The sequence below is a fragment of the Zonotrichia albicollis genome, unplaced genomic scaffold (assembly GCF_047830755.1).
Source record: "Zonotrichia albicollis isolate bZonAlb1 unplaced genomic scaffold, bZonAlb1.hap1 Scaffold_254, whole genome shotgun sequence".
In the NCBI taxonomy this organism is placed as follows: domain Eukaryota; kingdom Metazoa; phylum Chordata; class Aves; order Passeriformes; family Passerellidae; genus Zonotrichia; species Zonotrichia albicollis.
The window spans coordinates 7,205,407-7,211,406 of record NW_027428428.1 but is presented as its reverse complement, the minus strand read 5'-3'; the positions used below and the strand labels follow the sequence as shown (position 1 = coordinate 7,211,406).

At 50.3% G+C, this 6,000-nt stretch overlaps 1 long non-coding RNA gene across 1 annotated transcript in view; it reads right to left on the bottom strand.

Moving 5' to 3' along the window:
• Positions 1-5,134: 5,134 nt before the first annotated feature.
• The window catches only part of LOC141727832 (uncharacterized), a 48,155-nt gene continuing 47,289 nt past the window's right edge, over positions 5,135-6,000 (bottom strand). Inside the window, exon 3 of the long non-coding RNA XR_012578675.1 lies at positions 5,135-5,868. This is a non-coding gene — a long non-coding RNA (uncharacterized LOC141727832). The remainder of the gene's footprint in view (positions 5,869-6,000) is intronic.

Here is a 6,000-nt window from a genome sequence, read left to right as displayed (position 1 = left end):
GGTTGGGAGCACTCAGAGTGTCTGGGGACGCTTTTGGGGAATCCCAGATAGGCGCTGATGGGGCACTGAGGGACCCTGGAGGGTCTGGGGAACACTTAAGGGACAAAGGGAGGGTTGTTCCGGGGTTCTGTGGAGCGCGGGGCATGACGGGCATTGTAGTCCCGGCTCCAATGGGGTCACTTGTCCCCTCGTGGCCTCAGGCCCACAGCCAGCAGCCAGCGTGTTGCTTATATACAGTCACTAAATGTGAATTACAATTTACCCATTTCCATAAAACCCACCTAAAGTTCCCAGATTCAGTCCTTGTTTTCTCTATCCCTGCACCCTTGAGCCAGATGTCTTCTTCACCTCTTCCAACGATTCTTCCTGGGAGAGCAGCCCCTGCATGTCTTGTTCCTGTGCTGAAAGTTCACAGGCACAGTAAAAATTGAATTAACACTTTTGGTATCAGCCCAATGCTTTGTGTGGGCAGGCAGAAGCAGGCAGGAGGCAGAGCTGGCAGCAAAGGACGGGCCCAGCCAGGTGGGGCAGCCAGGGGATGCCGACAGCCTGCAGGGACAGAGGCGCAGGGCAGGGACAGCGTGGGACAGCCTGGGCTGCACAGGGCACAGGGATGAGCAGCAGCTGCAAGACAGCTCTGCCAGAGCCAACTTGGGCAGCACTTTGGCCATGGCTGCTGGGCCTGGACCTGAGGCCATGAGGGGACAAGTGACCCTTGCAGGGCTGGGGCCTCATTGCCTCCTTGTCCCTGCTCAGCAGCCTGGCAGGGGCCGCCCCATGCTCCTGCCCTTGCCATTGCACATCCCCACATGCCAGTGCCCATCCCAGGAAGAGCCCTGAGCAAGGAGGGAGGGACAGGATCTGCCTGGCCAGGGGCTGGGGCTCAGGCCTTGGCCCTTGGCATTCCTCAAACACATCCAGGTTTGCTCACCACCAGAGACACTTTTGCCTTCTTTGTGCCCAGCTGTCATCACTGCCTCCAGTGTTCTGCTCTAACTGGAACCTGGGGACAATTTCTCAGTTGTGTCCCTGACAGGGATCTCTTCAAAGTACAAGAAACTTCAGTGTTTCAATGTAACTGAGTTCTTGAGGGTTCTGTGACATCACTGAGTGGGTTGTGACATCACAGAACTGGCTGGGGCATCACAAAGTAGGATATGAGGCCATAGAGCAGACTCTGCCACCATAGGGTGTGGGTCTGTGACATCAGAAAGTGTGTTGTGACATCACCATGTGGCTGTGTAACCTCATAGAGCAGGCTGTGACATCACAGAACAGACTGTGACATCACAACGTGACTTTGTGACATCACAGTCTTCTGTAACATCACAGAACTGCTGTATGACATTACAGAGTGACATAATAGAGTTAGCTCTGTGACATCACGGGGACTGTGTGGCATCACAGGGGCTGTGTGAGATCATTGAGAAGGTCAATCGTCCCCAGCCCCCGCCTCACTGTTTACCCCAGAGAAGTCCAACGCTGCTCAAGCACAGTGGTGTCCTCTGTCCCCCTGGGTCCCCCCCGCCAGTGTCACAATGGTCCCTACATTCCATGGAGCCACACAGTCCCATTCCATGTGTGGCTCCATGGAATGTAGGGACCATTGTGACACTGAGAGGCCCCATGAAACCAAGAGTCCATTGTGACATTGAAGCCTCATGGAACTGTGGAACCATTATGACACTTTGGGGTGTCATGGAAGCAAGGGACCATTGTGACACTGCGAGATCCCATAGAGCCAAAGGTTCATTGTGACATTGCAAGGCCTCATGGAACCGTGGAGACACCATTAAGAGACTTCACAGCCTCATGGAACCAAGGGGCCATTGTGACACAGAGGGAACTCATGGAATCATGGAGACCATTGTGGCACTATTAGGCCTCATGGAATAGGCAAAGCATTGTGACACTGTGAGGCCTCATGGAACCAGTGAGACCATTGGGACCCTGTGGGTCCCCACAGAACCAAAAGACCATTGTGTGATACTATGGGGACTCGTGAAACCAAGAGGCCTTTGTGACACTGCAGGGCTGTATGGAACCAAAGGTCCATTGTGACATTGCAGGGCCTGATGTCACCAGTGGTCCATTGTGACACTGGGAAACCAAAAAAGACCATTGTGACACTGCAGGGCTGCATGGAACCAAAGCTCCAGGGCAACACAGAGTGGCCTCCTGTCATCAATGGTCCATTGTGACACTGTGGAGCCAATGGAGACCATTGTGACACCACAAACCCCCTAGGGCCAAAGGTCCATTGTGACATTCAGGGCTCATGGAACAGAAGAGTTACATGTTATTGTGGGGTCTGGGGAACCACAGAGACCATTGTGACATTGCAAGGCCTCATGGAGTAATTGGGACCATTGTGACACTTGGAGCCTTCTGGAACCTGGGGGCCACTTTGACATTGTGTGACTCCACTGAACCAAGGGTCCATTATGACACTGCTGGACCCCATGGAATCAAGGCACCATTGTGGCATTATATGGCCTCTTAAAAACCAAGGGGACACAGAGCATGTCTGACTGGTTTGGCCTCCCATGGACTCCCTGACTGTTCCAACTGACCTTGGAATGTTGAGGATCTCTTCTAATCTGCTAATGAAACACTGGGGCTCTGTGCTTTCCTTCCTATTGAAAAGAACTGTCCTTCTCCTCCAGGCACCCATGGCCAGAATTGGGATTTCACCTCCAAGTTTCCTTATATCCAGGGAGTGTTCCCATAGCAATATTGCCAGGACAAGTCTGGCTGGCAGTGGTTTCACAAGGGTCACGTCTCTTCTATCCACAATACACTGGGGAAGGCTCCGTGCTCTCCTTCCTTTGGGAAAGAACTGTCCTGCTTCTCCAGGAACCCATGGCTGAGATTGGGCTTCCACCTCCAAAATTCTCTATATTAAAACACTGCTCCCAGACAAAATCTGCCATTCCTAACAAGTCTGCCTGGCCTTGGCCCAGTGAGGTTCTCACCTTCCTTCCAAACACTGAGGCTCTGTGCTTTCCTTCCTATGGAAAAGAACTGTCCTTCTTCCTCCAGGCGCCCATGCCAGAATTGGGGTTCCACCTCCAACATTGCCTGTTGTGACAGACTGGAGGAGATTGTTGGCTCAAAAGATTTCATGTGTGGGGGAGGAAGGGGCAAGTCCAGTCTTGCCTGGCCCTGGAACCCCAATCCCCCCAGAGCCTCTATCCCAGCCCAGCAGTGTCTGCCAGTCCCTGGCACAGCACAGGCAATGCTCCACAGCCACCTCTGCAGCCCCCAGCCCAGCTCCTGAGGGACCAAATGAGCCCAAGCCCCTCCTGGGGGAAGGGCCCAGGAAGACCAAGGAGTTTGAAGGCTGACCACAAGGCAAGCAAGGCAAGCACACACCTTGACCCAACCTCCTCTTGGAATTTCTATCTGAACAGTGCTGGAATCCAGGAGTCGGTAGCTCTGTGTGTGCTTCTATAAATCACATTTTTCTTTCTTCCTGTGCATTCTCCTTCAATTTCTGTCCTCTGGCAAATTTTGATTAACTTTAAATTAAACAAGCTAAGAGATTTTGAAGTTGAATGGGACAAGTTAATGCTTTGAGTAGTGTTTTTTTGTTGATTGAACGTCCTATTAAACTGATTTCCAGAGTTTCTCTGATTTTCTCAAGTTCCCAGTAAAGGCTCTTTTGTTGTTTTGAGCTCCTGAGAATCTCCTGTTGGTATTTCTCCAGCGCATCCAACTCAGAGTACACAAACAACTGTAACTGCTTTTAAATGTCTCCTTGAGAGAGTTGTTTGGGCAATGGGGGTCAGGACTTGTGTGTCCTGCTTGGCACAGCCCAGGCAGGGCTTTCCCAGCCACATTCCACACTCCATTGCCCAGCTGGAGCCCCTGGTGCCTCTGAGTTGTGTTGCCCCAGCCCCAGGGACGCTCTCCTTGTCTGCCCATTCCCCCACAGTCTCTGGGCAGGGATGGCCTCAGTGGGGGCTGCTGACATCCTCAGCACCTTGGAGGCTGCTGCTGGATTTTCCTGCTCCAGAGGCTTGTTCAGCCTTCAGCTCTTCAGTGCAGGAATTCAGTGTCCCAGGGCTCATTAACATTCAGAACATCTGAACAAGCCAAGCTTCTGGGAATAATTTGATTTTAATTTTTAAATATTTTGTGGTTAATTAGACAAATTCCAGTAGTGTATTCAAGCTGAATAAATTCTATTTAAAAAGACAGTGAGAAAAGACTTCTTAGGTCCTGTTTAGATTTTTTTTCCCTGTTAATTTATTGATAGGTGCAATCTCCAGCTGACACTGAATCCAAGTACCTCCTCATGCAGTCTGAATAGATATGAAAATCAAGACCCTCCATGGCTGACAATCAATCAGACTCTGTCCCTACTCCCACCCCACCATTTCCCCCATCCCAGCCCAGGCACTCAGAGCAGCCTTGTGCAAATCTGAGCTCCCTCCAGCCCAGGCTACACCTGCAGCTTTCAGCTCCTTGGCTCCAACTCCCACCTGCTTTCCTTTGAGAAGAAGCTGCCCAAGACACAGAGGGATGTTCATTTATTGTCAACCAACAAAGCCAAGGGAAGACACAGCTCCATCAAATGCAAAAATCATTCCTCTGCTGGATATTAAATCAACTTTCCACAGCAGACAGTCTCAGAGCAATGGAAAGAATGGAAAGCACCTTCTGTGTCCAGCACAGATCCCAAGGTCCCCCCCATACCCTCCCTGTCCCAATTCTGCCCAGATTTGCTCTTTGCACACACGAGTCACACGCTGAAGTCAGGAGCCCCCTCCATGCCCAGAGGGAGGAAAAGAGAGAAAGGGGATGAAGAGCTCTCCTGTGCAGAGCCAAGGTCCAAGTGCTCTGGGATGTCCCAGCAGCATCTGACAAGTCCACCATCCCCCAGAGATTTCTGTACAGTAACAATTTTAGACAAAGACAAAAGAAAAGGCAATTCTGTGAGATATAAGCAAAATTAACATGTTGACTAATATGATATTTATTTGAGCTTCAGAAATATTGGGCAGTTCTCTGAAGCTCTGTACTGGTTTAGGGCAAATTTGTTAAAGAATCTGCAAAGGAGGGCCCCTCCAGAAAGTGAAACCCACACAGCCCCTCCCCCCAACCGGTTCGGGAAAAAATTCCTCAGAGAGAGGTGGAAAGAACCTGTTTATTTGACTGGCCCCGCACCCCCCAGCACACAAAATGAACAATACCCGATGACACCGCTCTGAGAAAGATGGCAAAATCAGAAAGTCTCTTTCGGGGGTGGTTGCTCTGTTCTCAGTCCCTCCGGCGCTGGGCCAGCCGCTGCAGCCGAACCCTTGGTGTTCCCGGGTCCCAGACCGGAGCAGGTTCCAGATGGTCACAGGAACAGGAGAGGAGAAACAGTCCAGGAAGCAATGTGGACTGTTTAGCTAGAACTAGCTAATAAGCAGAGGCAGAAAGCAGAGCAGAAGCAAGAGCAGAAAAAGAGAGCAAGCAAAAGCAGCAAGCAAAAGCAGCAAGCCGAAGCTGGAAGTAAAAAAAAAACAGCTCTGTGTACTGCTTGTCTCTGTGTCCTGATAAGAGAAACCCAAACAAAACTTCCACTCTTCAGAGCTGGTCTTAAAGGCACAGAACAGATGAATGGGGATATACAAGCATCATAACGTCACCCCAGGACAAGCTCAAACCATGAAACCAGTCAGCTGAAGAGCACTTGAATGACCAGAAAGCATTGGGAGGAGTGCTGAGGGTTTTTTGCAGGACAGTGGACATATGCAACATGTGCACAATGCAGCCTTCATAGAAACTGAGTAAGGTCACCATGCCCTTGAAAGACACAAAAGAAGGAGAACACATTCAGCAGCAGATGGTTCAGGATGCAAAGGCAGACGAGAAAACCTGCAGTGAGATGCATGAAGAAGAAAGATTAATAAAAATTAACTGAAATATCAAAATGCGTATGTAAATAGGATTTAACTAATCATGTATTAGCTTGAGGTGTGAACAGTAGAGAACAGTATAAATATAGAT